The 18,766-nt window shown below is 41.5% G+C and overlaps 1 long non-coding RNA gene across 2 annotated transcripts; it reads left to right on the top strand.

The window, feature by feature from the left end:
- Window positions 1-3,478: 3,478 nt before the first annotated feature.
- On the top strand, window positions 3,479-17,596 carry LOC111736786. 2 transcript variants are annotated; one of them, XR_002779263.1, is made up of 4 exons: window positions 3,479-3,634; window positions 4,651-4,747; window positions 14,585-14,699; window positions 17,025-17,596. It is a non-coding gene; the product is annotated as an uncharacterized LOC111736786 (long non-coding RNA). The 2 variants fall into 2 exon arrangements; XR_002779262.1 differs by lacking the exon at window positions 17,025-17,596 and having other exon boundaries at window positions 14,585-17,014.
- The last annotated feature ends 1,170 nt before the right edge of the window (window positions 17,597-18,766 follow it).

Raw genomic sequence — 18,766 nt, 5'->3', positions numbered from 1 at the left:
ACCAAGTGTTTGGTCCCATTAAATCCAATTACATCATCGATTCAGAAACTTTATGGTTAGAATTGTGTCCAACAATTAATATGCTCTTGGCTAGGTGGAAAGGGAGGCCACCTTCGTTCTGCTATCCAGAGACCACAGGAAATGCTAGACTCAGGTGTGGAGCCCCATTACCAGGTAATGTTAGGAGGAACACACACAGAGGCGTGCATTCCTGAGCGGTGAACGCAGGGGTTTTTGTTTGTCCGCTCCTTATAAGGAATGAGTTATCATCAATCCCACAGAAAGGTCGTGGCTTTTTCTCTCTCCTCAAGTGGCTGAAATCAGCTTTTTGCCTCAGAGGGGTGGGGCAGTGATTACACGGTAAATACGCCAGCATTTCAGATATCCAACTATGAGGATGTTGACAAATCTTTGCAGCAGAATCTAATTTTTGGGGTTTTGTCTGATCCTAGGGACTCTCGGAAAATGAACTTGGAAGCTTCCCCTTTCCCTTAGAAGCAAGTCAGCCCGAAGGTCCACTTTTGCTGCCAGGGGACTGGTTTGCAAAATTGGCCTGGTGAAAGGAGTTGAAGCTGTGTTTTTTACCTTCGCCACAAGCTATTTTTTCTTTTCTTCACTTTCCGTTTCCCTTCACTCTTCTGCATTGACGTATGGAGCAAGTGGCTGTTGAGAGGTGCGGGGAGCCCCGAAAGTGACAGGTGATGCTTTTCCTTTTCTCAAAAAGATCAATTTTTTATACCTCATAGAAGCAAGGCAGCTCTCCAAAGCTCGAGCCTTGCCTCCTCACTGAAGCCCCAGCCCTAACCACCCCTCTCCTGTCCTCAGGACGCTCACTGCTCCATCTCACACCCAGTGCACAATCTGATTACTCACTTCTCCATGGTCTTGTGTGGATTGTGATACTTTCCTGAGCATGGTGGTCTGCCCTCCTCATCAAGACCATAGGTTCCTCATAGGCAAGTAGACAGCTTCTACTTCATCTGTTGGCCCTGAGGGCTCAGCCCAAGTGCTGGGCATTAAATGGTTGCTCGGTGGAAGCTGGTCAATGGCTTGATGGAAAGTCAATTAGGTTACGTGGTCCAAAAAGCCTAGATGATCTCCTCCTTTCTATGCTTTGTTGAGAATGAGCCCAAGGTTATTGAGAGCTGGTTATCTGAAGGCATCTAGATCTCTACCCGACACTTGCTCCTAGTCGTTCCTGGAGCTGACCAGGCACAAGAATTTCACTCTCCCTTCCTTTTGTAGGTGGCCATATTTTAAATCCACTTTCCAGATCCTCTTCCAGTCCCATGTGAACAAGCCCTACTCTGTGCCCAGCCCTGTGCTCAGACATCACTGCAAAGGAAGCAGAGCTACTGTCCTCCCCCCAAGGAACTTCTGGGTAGTTCAAGACTGAAAATGCACATCAAGAGGTATTTCCATGTTCCACCCATCAGCCTTTTTCTTACAAAAAAAGTAGGGGAGTGGGAAGACTGTAAAGCTTTTATCGTTTATCTGCTTTCCTGCTATTATTTTCTGCAGCCTGGGAACTAGGACCAACTTTTCAGTGTCCCCTTTGCGGTTCCCTGACATCCCTCACAGACCCCCTTGTGGGTTTTATTGTTAATTGCTATAACAGCAAATAAGAAAACAGGCATGAGTAAGTTACAAATGTTCCCAAATCTTTTCTTTTAGCCCCTACTGATACAAGGTAAATTGGTGTAACATTTCCGGACATGAAGTTGACAATATTGCCTTTAAAAGTTCATCTGCTTTAGCTCTTCCGGCTCCCTCAGATCCTTCTGGAGCCAGCATGGGGCGGAGCCAACTGAGCGAGGCAACCACATGGGGAGCTGCCCCTGCTGGGGGTGCACTGGCTTTGAGTGAAAGCTGACCCAGGGCAGAGCGATGCTCTAGGATGCCGCAGGCACTCTTCATCAGCACTGGGGCTGGGCTGAGATGCTAATATTTAAGAGGTTATGATCTTACAACCCACGATATTAAAAAAATTGGAACTTTTGTAATTATATGGAGGATCACTCCATTGATGTGCCTGGATAAAGGATCTCTAATTTCACTAATAAGAACTTGAAGGCAGTAAAGAGATTTCCAAAAACAGTTGGCAACTAACTATTCCATAAGTGGAATAGTTGAAGAAGCTGCAAAATGACTAAACTGTATAACATGGTCTATGGCAGAAGGAAAGTTCATGGGCTTTCACCCACCTCGGCCTAACTCTGCATAGTCCCCATCTCCTGTGGACTTTCTTTCCAGTGCCCTCCTCCCTGGTCTCTTTCCAGGTGACATACAGGTCACAAGGGCATGAATATTGGTGTCTTTTCTTTGTCTGTGGTCATGTCCTGTGGCTTTGCCAGTGTGAGCTTATAAACTGTTGCAGGGACTCTCTTCCCCACCACTTGGCTCTCAGGAGACCCACTAGATTGTGTCGGGGAGAAGAGGATAGGAAGTAGAACGGTGCTGAGGGCTTCTGGGTGCTCCCACCAGTAACTCTGATCCTTGGCTCATTGTTTAGAAAGAAAGTGCCAACGAGCTACAGGGCCGATAGAAAGAGCACTGTTGGCATTGCTGTCAGAAAGGCTTGATCAGAATTCCAGCTCTGCCATGTGCCTGAGGGCAACATGCCTAGCCTTTCTGAGGATGGCTGCAAGGGTCCTGGGAGGTATGTATAGAAAAGCACATTGTGAACCATTAAGATCTAAGTAAATGCCAAGTGTTATTAGCCAGAAGGGGACAGGAATCACAGGAACAGAATGGAATAGTGGTGGATTTTTGTTTGCTTTATTCACTGCTTAATCCCCCACACCTAGAATGGTCCCTGACACAGTTGGCACTCCACTCAGTAAACCTTTTTAAGTGAATGAACAAATGAATAAATAACCTGTGAGTCCTATTGATCATTCTCTCTCTCTTTTAACCTGTGACATTTCAGGCTTATCTTCCAAGAAAGCAGGTGCTGTGTGGAAGTGGATAAAGACACTGGAAGAGAGTGTGTGTGGTTTCTTGCTTTGTGAACTGAAGCCATTTCTTAATCATTCTTGGCCTCAGTTTCCACATCTATCAAATGGGAACAATAATTTGATACGGAGTCTTCATCTCAGGGATAGCATGTGAACAACAAATGAGAATATATAGATGTAAAGGCTTTCATGTGTATATGGTGCTTCTTAACTGTAGCATGTTGGATCACGGCAGCCCAGACAGGGACTCTGATTAAAGGATCTCTGTAGATCCTCACCTAGGTTCCAGTGAGAAGTTAGTCTCAGAGATAAAGAAAATCTTTTACTTATTAGAAGTTGCCTGTACTAAAATGAGTCAAGTTATCTGTGTGGGTAGACATTTGTTTAGTTAGAAATCGAATTCCTGATTTGTGTCCAATCTTTTCTAGTGATCCATTTAAGGAAAGGGAAACACTCCCACACAGGATCAGTTTACACACTCTTGAGAAACCAGTAACTTGCCACACTTATCTAACAAACGGGCCGGTTCCTGACAGCCTGCTCAAGTCAGAAGCCTTGCGGGAAAGCAGAGAGCTCCCTAAACAGATACAAAAGCTCTTATTTTATCACCAAAATATCTTTTCTGAAAGGCAGCGCTAAACTCCAACAGGCAGACAAGCTTGGGAACAATCCTCAAGGTACAAAGCTGCTCGGAGTGATGGCTCCCCTAATATGCATGTCAGATTTTCCCAGTGACCCCTCCTCGCTCCTACTATCACCATCCCCACCCCAATCCCACCCCACCCCCCCAACACACACACACAAAATACTGCTCTATTTGCTGGCTGGGTCTGAAGTCTCTTTGATGAGAGCAGTTTTTTATCGATGGTTGGAGAGATTGTCCAAATGAACATACATACCTCAGGATACAGCTTAAATTCCTACCATGCTGTCACCTGACACTCCTGAAAGGAGGATGAAAAGAGAGGGGAAAGCGTGGGATGGGGAGATAGTGACCTGAAGGAGAGCAAATGACCCAGAAAGGGAAACTTGGGGACAAAGACAAAGCCGACCTACAGTAGAATTCAGTCAAAGATCAGCTCTGGACCACAGTAACTGAAGCACACATCTGCCCTTGTCCTCTGCCATCAGCACAGAGCACTTTCCATCATAATCTGCTTCTTAAGGGCAGAGACACAAAGGTCTGCAAGAAAACACACACCCTCATTTGCCCTTTGTTTATGAAGGCCATGGGCGTAAGGTTCACAGTATGCTATGCTGAATAGCGCCGTGAACTATGTAGGTATTATTTGACTTTGGACAAATCACTTTACCTCTCCAGGCTTTAGTTTCCTCATCTATAAAATGGGGTGGTTAAACTGGAAAGTGTTCCAAGTTCCTTTCCAGTTCCGCTGCTCCTAAGTTCCCCAGGTCACCTGCCCCTATTTGGATTCAGCAGAACATTGAGGATTATTTCCTTTGCCCTCCTGGTACCGTCCTCTGAGGTGCTTCTTCTCTATAATTGATTACACCCGAGTTGTAGGATGCCTCGGCCCTATCTGGATTCTTGGTCTTTGTTGCTTACTAGCTGCAAGTAACCTTGGAAAATCTTTACTCCTCTGCTCATTTATCGCTAGAAATGAGCCATCGCTCCTGCCTAGCAGAGTCAATGGGAGGTCAGAGTTGATGTATATCTTTTCTTTTTCTTTCTTAGAAAAATGCCTGACTCAACGCAAGGATTCTCTAGTCATTGGCTCCCTTCCTTCAATCTTGCTGACTGAGTCACATTGGCTTGGATGTGTTAGGAGGAGGTAAGCTCAAGAACTGTCCCGCAGATGTATCAGTTAAGCTATAGGCTCAGCTACTGTAACAAAGAGACTCCAAAAAACTGTGGTCTGAATGTGTTCAAGTTTAATTTCTATCTTATTAACAGCAGTCATAAGATAGTCAGAGATAGGAAGTTGGTGAGCAGCACTCCTCTGTGAGACCCCAATTTTCCATATCCTGCTCTTTTTCAAGACCAGCTCAGAGCCCACCTCCCTTAGAGGCCCCAGATCCTTCTTAATCTGCAGAGATCACACATCGTCAGCTCCCCTCAGTGGACACTCAGCAATCACTGCTTCACAGTGCTAGATAACTTTGCAGGTGAGAAAGCTGTGACTGCTCCACCAGATTGGGAACTCCTTGAGGTCGGCGGTCATGTGTTCTTGACCTTTATCATCCCCAAGCCCACTCAGCCTCAGAAAAGTGCCTAGCATGCTGCTCAACACACAGTAGTCTCTCCAGGAGGGTCTGACCCAGAGTGAACACATTCCTGGGGCCTTCAGCCAGCCACGATCATGAAAGCTGAGGTGTTTACTTAGTCATCATCATCTTACATATCTTTCAGCTTAATTACCATGCAATTTCTTCATACCTTCCAATAAATGAGAGAAAAAAATGTGTCTCTTTGGAGAGTGTGTGTGAAAACTAACTCTCATGAAAGTCTTTGACTCACCACAAAAATTCAAAAAATGTGCTCCTTATACGTGGATACAAGGAATTATCGATTTTCCTGTCATGTGCAAGTTAGGAGCCCTGAGGAAGAAGTGCTGACTGGGATGCTTAGTGAACTGAATACTTCTATTACTGTAAATTTTATAGAATCAAATTTCTTAATAGAAAATCTTACTGCAGTCATTAGTTTAGGTAACTGCCCTGATTTAACTGGCTTATGGCTAGCAATCCAAAATAGCAATGTAATTCATCATCTATCTCAGTGTTTATTTCACAGTTGTGCTTTGAAGGGAAAACCACGCTGCTCCAGTGAGCTGGTCGATGAGAGTTCTACTGAAATATTTTATTGCTGGTTAGTGGGAAGAGGACAGATTTTTTTTCACCTGCTTGAAAATTGTCACAGTAACTTTCTTGTGGCCAATCTCTGTGTTAGATCGACTCCAAATTCTTTTTAAAAAATCATTTTTTAATTTTTCAATTACAGTCGACATACAATATTATATTAGTTTTAGGTGTACAACATAGTCATCAGACATTTATATAACTTACTAAGTGATCACCCCAATAAATCTAGTACCCATCTGACACCATACATAGATATTACAATAGTATTGACTATATTCCTTAGCTGTACTTTACATCCCTGTGACTATTTTATAACTACCATTTTATTCTTCTTAACTCCTTTTCCTTTTTCACACATCCTCCCAAACCCTCCATCTGGCAAGCATCAAAATGTTCTCTGTATCTATGAGTTTGTTTCTGTTCTGTTTGTTTGTATTTTTGTTCTTTAGATTCCACATGTAAGTAAAATTGTATGGCATTTGTCTTCTCTGACCCCACTCCACACAATACCTTATACGTCTATCCATGTTGTTGCAGATGGCAAGGTTTCATTATTTTTATGATTGAGTAATATTCCATTTTATCCATTCATCCATTGATGGACTCAGGTTGTCTCCATTTCTTGCTATTGTAAATAACGCCACAATGAACATACGGATGCACATGTCCCTTCGAAGTAGTGTTTTGGGTTTTTTTCGGATAAATACACAGAAGTGGGATTTCTGGGTCCTTCTTTGTCTCTTATTATAGCCTTTGATTTAAAGTCTATTTTGTCTGGTATAAGTATTGCTATCCCAGTTTTTTTTTTCTTTTCCATTTTAATGAAATATCTTTCTCTATCCTTTACTTTCAGCCTGTGTGTGCAGAGACCTGAGATAGGAACAAGAGCCTGGTATGTTGGGACGACAGAAAGTGGTCTGGCAGGTGTGACTGGAACACAGTGAAAGGGGGAGTAAAGTAGGAGGCAAAGCCAGAGAGGTGGGAGGGAGCAGCTCGTGTTAAGACTTGCCTGCATAGCAAGAACTTTTGAGTTTTATTTTTAGTGCACTGGGAAGTCACTGAAGATTTCCCAGCAGGAAAATGACATCATGTGATTTATCCTCAGTGCTGAGTGACACATGGCCTGTAAAGCATCAGGGTGTTGTAGTGAATGAGGAGCGAGATGATGAGGGCTGGATAAGGATGGGAGTGTGCAAGTGGGAGAGGGGCTCAGGTATATTTCGAAGGCCTTGCTGATGGACTGAATAAAGGAAGAGAAAAGTCAAAGATGACTTCTGAGTTTTAGCTGGAGCAGCTGGATGGATGTTGACGCTGTTTACAAGCTGGGCCAAACTGGAAAGGGGAAGGTTTTAGGGAGAAATTGAGTTCCACTCTATGTTAAATCGGAAATGCCTATTAGTCACTTTGTAATTCTGCATGTTTTCTACAAAGAAAATCATTCATTCATTCAGTTAGTACTTGTTGAATGAGTGGATGCCAGCACTTTTTGGATGAGAGGCCAGACTCAGAGCTAAAGATTGGCAATTCAGTACGATGATGCTAACTAACTTCAGAGGAAGCAGTTTCACAGATGTTATTATGACCAGTCATCTTAGCCACCTGCAGAGGCCCTGGGGCTGGGAAACATTATCTCTCTCCTGCAGGTGGAGTGAGCGAGGCTGGGAGAGGCTGCATGGCCTGCCCAATGTGCCCGTCCCCAGGGTAGAGCCAGGCCTTGTACCTTTGTTCTTTCCACACCAAGCTCTTGTCAGTGTGCTACAGGCCCATGAGAGAGCTGTCTTGGAAGGTCCCCACATGACATGGAACCAAGCATGGCCCTCGAGGCCATGGCGATTCCAGCCAGCGAGAAGCTGTAGGACTCAGTTCCAGCAGGCAGGCAGGCCAAAGCTGGCCAGGACTTCCAAAGAGGCTTGGTTGAGCTCTGTGACAAGAGCAGTGACACCCACAGAAAGGGGTCCTCTCCTTGCCCTGGTGAGTCAGAAGCATCAGGGGGGAAAGTTTGGCCCAGGCTTTGGAATGAAACTCGGGCCAGGTTTCCCCAGCAGGAGAAAGGCCTCGCTCAGGTGGTTGGCTACACGCCAGTCAATTAATGAAGAGCCAAGAGGGAGGGGTGTGGCCCCTTTCCCAAGACTGTATGCATTTCACATCCCTGTTTCTAAACTTACAACTTCACAACCCAGGTTGGCACATTTTCCTTAAAAAAATTTGTTTTTGTAGATCTGCATATCAAAGATAGAAATATGGATATTTATTTTTGCAAATGCAAGTAACGAATTAAATAATAACCATAATAGTGAGTCTCAAACTTAAGAGTAAAAATCAATGAGGAGAAGTGTTAGTGGTATCTTAGTCCATTTGGACTGCTATGAAAAAAATATCACAGACCTGGTAGCTTACAAACTCCCTAATTTATTTCTCTCAGTTCTGGAGGCTGGAAAGTCCAAGATCGATGCATCACATTCTGGCGAGGGCCCTCTTTCTGATTCATAGCTGATACCTTTTCTCTGTGTCCTCACATGGCAGAAGGGGACAGGGCTCCCTCTGGAACCTCTTTTATAAGGTCACTAATCCTATTCTTGAGGGCTCCACCCTTACAGTCTAAGCACCTCCCGAAGGCCCCACATCCTAACATCATCATTTTGGGGGATTAGAATTTCAACATATGAATTTGGGGAGACACAAACATTCAAGCCATAACAAATGTTATTGCACAATGGTTAGGAGCTTGAAATCTGAAACCAAACTGCCGTGTTTGACTTTAGCCTCTATCGCTTACTAGTTATGTGCTTTTGGGAAAGTTTCTTAATCTCTCAGTACCTCAGTTTATAAAATGGGTGCCCAGTCATAGATTGTGCTGAGAATTAAATGACTTAATTAATGTAAAGTATTTGGAGTAGTGCCTGCACATAGTATTCTATAGGTAAAACCTATTATTATTAATGAGTATTATTTTTATGAAATAATTGAGTATTATTTTATAAAAACAATGAGTATTATTTTTATAACTGGGTGACTTGTTAAAAATGGCAAGCTCAGAGTCATACACAGTTTTTTTTTACCAGTAGGTCTGGAGTGGAGCCCAAGAGATTTTGGATGCAATTGGACTAAGCTGACACTTTGAGAAATCCTGGGCTATAAGGCAAAAATGGGCATCCAGGAACAAGGCAACGTGGGAAGTACTACAGGGAGGAAAATAGGGGTAAAGAATAGTGTACACCCCACTGATTCACAATTTCATGCTCTTCAAAGTGGTATGTTTAGAATGGAATCCAATGAGCTTTTGCAGTAAACATAAAGATGGTTTCCAAAGAGAGTATTTTAACTATATCATTGACTTCTTTCATATTATTTTATTTTTATGTATCTCCTTCCACTCAATTCTTTTATTGAGATATAATTCACATACCATAAAATTCATCCTTTCAAAGTGTGCAACTCAGTGGTTTTTAGTATATTGACAAAGTTGTGCAATCACTACAATCTAATTCTAGAATATTTTTCATCACCACTCACCCAGAAAAAGAAAAGATGTACCTATTAGCAGTCACTCCCCATTCTGCCCGCCAAACCCCCCCACCCCCTCACCAGCCCCTGGCAACCACTAATCTACTTTCTGTTTCCATGGATTTGCCTCTTCTGGACATTTCATGAAAATGGAATCTCACAATATACAGCCTTTTTGATTGCCTTCTTTCACTTAGCATGTTTTCATGGTTCATCCATGTTATAGCACACATATTTATACTTTTTCCTTTTTATGGATAAATAATATTCCATTGCATGGGTATATCACATTTTGTTTACCATTCATCATTTCATAGGCATTTGGGTTGTTTTCACTTTTTTGGCTATTATGAATCATGCTGCAAGGAAATTTTTGTACATATATTTGTATAGACAAACGTTTACTTAGGAGTAAAATTGCTCAGTCGTATGGTACCTCAAAATCAAACTTTTTGAAGAACTATTTTCCAAAGCAGCCGCACTATTTTATACTCCCACCGGCAATGTGTGAGAATTTCAATTTCTCCACATCCTCACTAACATTTACATTGTCTGTATTATCTGCCTTTTAATTTTAGCCATCTTCATGTGTATGAAGAGGTATCTCATTGTGATTTTGATTTGTATTTTCCTAATGACTAATGATGTTGAGCATCTTTTCATCTGTCAGTTTTTGGCCCTGTAGGGTTTTGGCATTCTAAGGCTGAGATGCTGGGACATGATTGTATTCTGAACGTGCTGTTAATTTCTTCCTATCAAATCTAAAGAGGAGCGTGTTTTATTCGAACAATAACAAATATGTAGGCCCTTTCTACAACAGATGTAGTTTTTGCCTGAGAGCCTAGCGAAGAGAATTAACTTAAAATTTAAAAAAAAAATTATCTCACAAACTAAATGAGTAGTTGAATAAAATTAATTAACATGAAAAATATATAAGAGAGGCTGCATTGGAAGAAATTTTGTTATTTAAGTACTTGCTTAAAAGATATTTATTTTCATTGACCCCTCTAATCCTCCTATACTAGGCAAGCCAGCACCACTGCTCCAGACATCCAGTAATCTTGTAGTATACTATAGGGAAGAAAAAAATTTCTTCTACCTTTCTAGGGTCTCCTAGCTGGTCTAATAATCAAATTGACATAAGACAGATTAACAAGAGAAAAAATGAATTTAATTATATCCATAAGAATATGAGATCCATATGCAGTCAGGAAAAAAAAAGACTTATATGCCATCATGAGCTAAGAAGAGGAGAGGAACCTGGGCTTCGAAGAGAAGGAAGGCAAATTGTTTTCAGAGACAATGGGACGCAGAGAGAACATTGATCTCCAGGCCGTGTGGAGCTCCCCGTAGCCCGCCACACCTAGTCTATTCTCTTTATAGTTAGCTCTGGTGATAGTTCTTTTCCTGAACCAGGACCTCTATCTAAATTCATTTAGGAAATTAGAAAGGAGGTAATAAGCTCTTCCTGAGTCTTTTTGGGTCTTAAGTGTCTTTAGCTCAAAATAGTCTGCATACCGAAGTGGCACATTCTGGGGCGACACCATCTGAATCCCTCAATATAAAGATAAACGGGCACTCCCTTAGGATCAAGATTGAAAATTCCTTCAGAGAGCTCTCAGAACAACTAAGTCACACACAGGATGTTTCCTGACTGCTGGGAAGTTTACAATACTCAGTTGCTCAATAACAAGAATTACAAAGTGTTCCCAGTTTGCAGTTTAGGGATTGGGGGGCTAAATTCCCAGGGGCCTGGAAAGGAGAGTGTATCACTAAGAATCTCTAAGTGTAAACTTGATTAAAAACAAAGTTGATTTCCATTTATAGTGCAAATCAGGAAACTCCTAAAAACGAGATTGCTAATCCAATGAGAATCCTACTGAGGGCATTCTGGGAGCTTCTTACTTGGGAAAGCCCTTACTTGGGAAATTGGATTCTAAACTTGAACATCTCTTCCCCATGCACATTCTCTCATCCTGTGAGTAAGTATTATGACGAATTATTCTGCTTTTTAGACCTTATAGTAGTAGGAATTTCAAACCAAAGCAGACTTAAAAAACAAAAGTTGCAATCGTTTACACAATAGTCGATTCTCTGAATGACTTCCGTCAGATCCTGATTGTGGGAACATCTTAGCCCCTTTGCTCCTCTGGAAAGCAGCTAGCTGGAGAGACTAAAGAAGGAAAAAGAGTGGCCAGCTGCTAAAGTTGGCCTTTGTTTATTTTGTGAAGACCCAGACTTTACTAGGTGGTAGTCATGTAGTTTGGGGTATGAACAAAAAGGGTCCATATACTAAACCTGACAAGCTCAGGGGGACCCACATGGCAGGTCTTACAAACTCAGTGACCAAGAGTAACCACAAAGAATGGCCAGTCATGAATTCCTCACTGGGCAGACCATGGAAGGTAGCCTCGTCCCAGGCCTATAGTTTCCTTAGCAAAGGTTAATCTTTACCTTAAGCCAGCTCTGTCCATTGTTCTCATGCATCTAGGAAAACATACCTTTGAAATGTCAGCATAATTTTCTTTTCTAGACCCCCTCGGCACCACCTCAGGCACCAGAGCACAAGACCACAGAACCCCTCATTGTTGCCTGGTTCCCCGCATGCCATTTCCATACTGTAATTATTAACTATCTTATACCCACCGATGTAAAAGAAGTATGTGTTTCTCCATTTTCTTTTTATTCAATCCTAGCGATTTCCCTGCTTTGCTTTCTTCTGCCTTTTAATCTACCACAATGGATTTTATGTAACCCTCTCTCTGTCTTCTCTTTTGATGCTAATGTATAAAACAAGCAGCAAAACCGCCATTCTCTGGAGCGTTTTCTCAGTCTATTGAGGTTTTGTTTCCAGGCATGTCCTCAAAATTTTGGCTCAAGTAAATTCTTATAAAACTTTTCTATACTCTGGACATTCTCTTGTCGACATGGGCAAATTAGTTACTTTTTATGAACCTCCATTTCTTCTGAAAAACTGAGGTAAGGCCGCTTACCTCAAAAGGCTAATTTGAGTCACAAGTAAACAACAACCACGAGAGCACTTGGTATATTAAGAAGTGATACATGAAGGAAGCTATTTTTGTTTTGCCCTTTCCTTCAATCTTCAGTGGGAATTTTCTTTCCTTTTCCTTTCAGACTTCTCCCAGACACCAATCCTAAACTCAGGGAATAATTCCAGGCATTCAGAAGGTATTCAATAAAAGTTTTCTTAGATCCAGTTTTCTGGATGAACAAAATATCGAATAGATGAATGGATTTGGTCACTTAACATATATTTATTGGGTGTGTATTATGTTCCAGAGACTGTTCTAGGCACCAAAGAAATATCTGTGAACAAAACAGGCAAAACTCCATGCCCTCATGGAGCTTCCATGCTAGAAAGGCGAGGGAGGCTCTAAGCAAGTAAGTCATTAAAACGCATTTGATGTTAACTGGTGGTAAATGCTATGAAGAAAAATAAAACAGGGAGTGCTAGGCTGAGGTGAGGCCAGAGAAGGGTCCAGGTATTCTTAAGGGCTCCAATTCAGTCCCAAAAGCTGAATTCTTTGGGGTTAAGTTAGCTTTCCAGGGCTCATTTCTAAAGAGACATTATCTTCTCCCCAGCTCAGTGGTCACTCTGGTCCCAGGCTCTCTGCAGCCAGGCTCAAAGTGAAAGAAAGGCTAGGCAGCAGTTGTGAGGGAGACAATGACAAACCAGGCAGATGGAAGGAGACCCTGGGGCAGCGCTCCCGGCCACACACCCTGGAAATTAGATCACCTTGGGAAAGATTCTCCACCTTGGCTCTGACTTTTTAGACAGAGCCAAGGTGGAGAATCTTTCCACCTTGCTGCTTCCTAGAACAGCACTGACGGAAACCAGTTTCATACACTTCAAATCCTTTCCCTGTTTGTCTAGCACAAATGACACATTCCTGTCCAAACTCAGCCAGACCAACAGCTGCTAATTCCCTAACAACACTGCCCTAACAATTCTTGCATGGAATGTAATTAGTCCCGGCGCAGAAATAGAAGTTTATATTTCAGAAAACAAAACAAAACCTTTTTGAAATTCTTTTTCTCTGTCTCCCTTGCTACTGGATCACCCACCCCCAGGAACCACTTTTGACCAAGCTTGGCAGGGGGGGTCACTTCCTTCAGCAATTTGAAAGCCCTGTGCAATAGCAATGCTGAGAGTACACTGCAGAAATTATAGCATTACAACAGCTCACATTTACACAGAGCCACCATGGGCTGTTTCTTGACTTTATGGAATTATCAGGTTTTTGCCTCAAGAAAACTTTAGTAGGAGGCCTGGACAAGCCTGCAGAAAATTATTTAGAATTACATAATGTCAGGGTAAATAGGCCATACCAAACTGTCTGGTCACGGATGGCAAATAGCACTTGTTCCAAATACTTGATGTTGGCTCTGTGTAGCAATGGGCTGTGAAGGCGTCTCAGGCAGCTAGCTGGGAAGGGAAATGGTGAACGATTGATTAGCAATGTCTACCATAAATGAGGTGCAGTAAAGGGGCACCCCTTTTGGGTATTTACAGTGCCTAATCTAGTTCCAATTTCTGATTTTACAAATGAAGGAACTGCTACTCAGAGAGCTGAGGTGACTTCATCAAGATCATACCACCAATGAGGAGCAGAGCTGACCCTGGAGTCCAGCCTTCTAGATTTCCACCCTAGTATTGTTTTCCAACATCAACTCTTTTTGCCCTCATTTACAAGGTCTAGAGAGGGCCGATTTCATGAGGCAAGGAGAGATTATGGACCTGGCTGGCTCCACGTAATGCCTGACATGTAGCTCACAGTGATCAGCTACTCAGTGGTCCCAGCCTGGCTCCACTGTAGCCTGCTCCTAAAACACTTGCTTGCCTCAAGCTATTGCAGTTCCAGCAAGAATAATGAGGGATCTTCTCCAGGCAGAAACCTATAGTGTTGCCCTGGGGTGGGAAATTCGGATCCAAAGCATGAAGTTATTCTCCTCTCCCTGTAATCATATTGCCCTCATTATTCTTATCATCTCCATTTGAGAGGGCTCAAACTTGGGATGGTATGCACAGAACTGCTTTTATTTTTCTATCAGAATGATGCTGACATAAATTGTATTTATTTCTATCTTAAAACTTGCCTTCCTGGCTAAAAATAACTGATTTATTTGGTAAGAAAAGACATTTATGCATAAATGTCACTAAAAGAGTAAAGGAACCTTAAGGAATTTTTGTTTTTGTTTCAGTTTATCAAGAGATAAGCTTTCTTTTAAAAATAAAATAAAATGAGCCCTGACTCAACTGATAACATTTGCCTTTCCCTTAGGCCCAGGACCCGGTCTCATGCCAAGCTCCGTGCTGATCACCACCTCCTCCTGAAATGCTCTGCTTCCTTGCCCCTGTTCTTCCTTTTTGTGTCTAAAGTCCTCCTTTGCCTTGAGGTGAGAAAAGGACAATTTGTTTAGTTTAACAAGCACTGAATGTGTACAATGTGTCAGGCACTGTGCTGGGCACTCAGGATTCAAAAATGATCAGGCTCCTGCTCTTTGAAAAGTTAACTGGAACTTACAAAGATCCAGAGAAACACACACTGAGACTTGTGCCCTGTTATCTCATTTAATCTTTATCCTAAATTTTCTTGTGGTCATGGACTGTCTCTTTTGTTCTCTACTCTATTCCCAGCACCAAGCACAGTGTCTGGAACATGGTACCGGGGAAAACTGTTAACTTGTTAAATAACTGATTCCTACCTCCCTAAAAGGTAGGCATAATTTTTCTCCTTTTACAAACGAAGAACTAAGGTTTACAGAAGAAAGGAGCCATCTCCAAGGTCTCCGGGTAGTGATGACTTAGGTCATTTGTTTCCAAACCCTTTGCTTTTTCTCCTATATAGCACTATGTACCACTTGACCTTTCTATATTCCATTTTCTCATCTGTAAATTCAGAGAAGCAGACTGGATGATCTTCAAGCTCTAAATTTCATGGCCAACGCCCAAAGTTGCCATTGGAATGCATATACCTATTTTTCCTGGTAACATTTTTTTTTTACCTTGCTTTTTTCTTGCCTTCTTTTTTTCCCGTTTTTTTTAACAAATGATGCTGGGCAAAGTGGATATTCATGTGCAAAAGAGTGAAATTGGACTCCTAGTTCACACTTTAACACAAAAATTAACTCAAAATGTACCAAAGACCTAAAAATAAGAACTAACACTATGAAAATCTTTAAGGAAAACTTAGGTGTAAAGCTTTATAATCTTGGATTGGGCAATGGTTTCTTACATGTAACATCAAAAGAACAAGCAACCAAAGGCAAAAAGTAGGCAAGTAGGACTTCATCAAAACTTAACACTTTTGTGCTTCAAAAAGCACTATGAAGAAAATGAAAAGACAAGTGGCAGAATAGGAGAAAATAGAGCACCTACAAATCAACAATAAAGAGACAAGAACCACAATCGTAAAATGGGCAAAGATTTCGAATAGACATTTCTCGTAAGAAGATAGGCAAATGTCTAACAAGCACACTGTTGCAGAAATGTTGCGAAATCAGACCAGCGAGAAACCAAGCACAGTCCGGAGAGTTGGAGAACTCAGGTTTATTACAGGTTTATTATGCGGGCAGTCCCAGAAGAGCTAGCACTCTGAAGATCTGGGCCCCAAGCTCAGAGGCAACTTTGCTTTTATATCCATGCTGTTACAGTTGGTATGGGCTGGTTGGTTGATTTGTCCTCAGACGGTTACAGACCACGGGAGTTGCTATAGGTTATAGGCTCACACGGGAGTTGCTATGGGCCACGGGCAGTTACAGAAGATGAGATTTTCCGACAGGAATTTAGGCAATGCATTTGTTATCTAGAAAGAACAATCAAAGGGAAAGATGAGTCTTCAGTTGATCTTGAGATCACTCTGCCTTTCGGCCTATGCAGCAAGCATGTCTACAGAAGCAGAACAAAGAGCTGATTACAAAGTTAGCCATTTGAGTGGACAATTCCTCTTCAACACGAGAATATGCTTAACATCATTAGACATTAGAGAAATATAAATCAAACTATAATACAATGCCACTTCATATACACTAGAATTGGCTATCATGAAAAAGACCGACAATAACAAGAACAGTGAGGATGAGAAATTGGAACCCTCCTTTATTGCTGGTGAGAATGTAAAATCGTGCAATTACTTTGCAAAAGCAATTCCTCAAAAAGTTTAACATTGAGTTCCCATATGACCGAGCAATTTCATTCCTAGATACACATACAAATACACATACATATATGTATATGTAAATAAAAACATTTGTCCACACAAAAACTTGTTCATAAATTTTCATAGCAGTATTATTCTTAATAGTCAGAAAGTGAAAATAGCCCAAATGTCTATTAACTAATGAATGGATGAATAAAATATGGTATAGTCATGCAATGAAAAATTATTTGGCAATAAAAAAGGATGAAGTACTAATTCCTGCTATAACATAGGTGAACCTTGAAAATGTTATACCGAGTAAGAGAATAAAATCCACATGACTGTGTATTATATGATTTTGTAACCTAACCATGTAGACTAGCATAGATTAACCTTTGTTTAGAGTTTATAACTTTGGTCAATTAACCTATAATACCACTTAGATCACTCTAAAATTTATAAGATTTGTATAATGTTATTTTGTAACTCATTGAAAGTTTCACAGAAAGACTGAGACTTAGTCAGATGTTTATGCATACTGATGCAATTCCTGATGTTGATGATTGCTAGAACTGTTTTCCAGGAACAAGCTCAGAATATTTTGTAGGACCAGGGAATGAAACAGCTGAAACTGCCTGGGACTAGCTGGGACAGCCAGAAAGACCCTCCAGTGACCTCTTCACAAACTTTCCTCATTATATCCTCATTATAATACTAAAATCTCCACCCGGGGTGGGGTGGGGGGCACCATTTTTGAACAGGTGGTGTATGTACAGCCATGTTTCCTGATTGTGCGTGCGCTGAAATGTTGCCACCTAAGCATGCAATGATGAAGTCTTCCTTGATATTTATGCATGATTTCCCCTAATAAAGATGAATTGGATGCTCTGTTCAAGGACAAACTGCTCTGGGAATGATCCCCACTGTGTCCTTGCTTGCTGGTTCCCAATAAAGTTCCTTCTCATAAAATCATCTCAGAGTTGTCTTTTGGCTGACGACTACTAAGGATTTGGACCCCATTTGGTCTGGTAACAATTCTATTTATATAAAATGTCCAGAATAGGCAAATCCATAGAAACAGAAAATAGAATTGTGCTTGCCAAGGGCTAGGAGGAATGGGAGTGACTGCTAATGGGTACTGTTACGGCACAAATGATTCTGAGTCCCACGGAGCCAATTGAGATTAATTATGATCCTTTATTAGCCGGCCGGCACTGACTCTCTACCACGCAGGGTTAGAGGAGATCAGCCCCGAGCTTTCAGAGGAGGCAGCTGATAAAGCTTAAGACCATATCCTGGTGGTCTCCTGAACAAACAAGCAGATTACAGAAGTGGAAGTTGGCTGTTAGCATATCTTTGCCCGGAACAACACCCTTAATTAACAAGTAAATGGATTACAGAAGCAGACATTGGCCATCTTCATATCTTATACAATACACTCCCTAAACCACACACAAACAAGTAGGACAACTTCTGGTATTTAAAGATATTTCTTCCCTGTAGCTGACTTAGCTAGTTGGCTCACTTGAAAATTTTCCACCCTTAACAGTACTGGGTTTTTGGTGGGGGTTGGTGATGAAAATATTCTGGAATCAAATAGTGCTAATAGTTGTACAATTCTGTGAATAAACTAAACACCACCGAATTTTACACTTTAAAGTGGTGAATATTAGGGTATATAAATTATATATCAAGAAAGTTGTTTAAAATAAATCAAAATCAGTTGTGGAATCAAAAAATTTAATAGGAAAATGAGAAGAGCTAACTTAAAATCTCAGGCTAGCTCTCATTCTTAGCACCCAGAAGACTCTCCACCACCATGTGGTAACAGTCACCCACAGAACTCTCAGTCCACATGGAGCCTCCAAGGTTGTTTTTCTCACTTAGTCAATGATTCTTCAACCCTCTCTGTAATTTTCCCACTGAATGATCATCTAGCCTATGGTTGACCAGGCTACTTTTCATGCTCTCCAAGCATTTGTTGAATACCTGCTATGTGCTCAGCACTGGGCTAAGCCTTGAGAATACACTTTGCATTGTTGTCTCCTTAATGTAATGAACATTTATTTGAATGTTTGTAATGGGTAAGACATTTTACTGGGTTCTATTCATTGTTGGTTATTTATACCTCTTCTAGTTTGGATTATCCCAGAAACATCCTGAGACAAAGAATTGAGTGAAAATTGTATAGGTAACACTTGTGGAGAAGTGAGAAAGAGATCAGGGAAGGAAAGGAAGTTAAGAAAGCAGCCAACTGCAGTGAGCAACTAAAGCATAATCCTAAGGGGAAACTCTGGGAAGAGGTGTAAAACACATGTCTGAAAA

The sequence above is a fragment of the Pteropus vampyrus genome, unplaced genomic scaffold, assembly GCF_000151845.1.
Source record: "Pteropus vampyrus isolate Shadow unplaced genomic scaffold, Pvam_2.0 Scaffold22, whole genome shotgun sequence".
NCBI lineage: Eukaryota > Metazoa > Chordata > Mammalia > Chiroptera > Pteropodidae > Pteropus > Pteropus vampyrus.
Note: the sequence above shows the minus strand (reverse complement) of the source record. Positions and strands in the feature narration are given on the sequence as shown.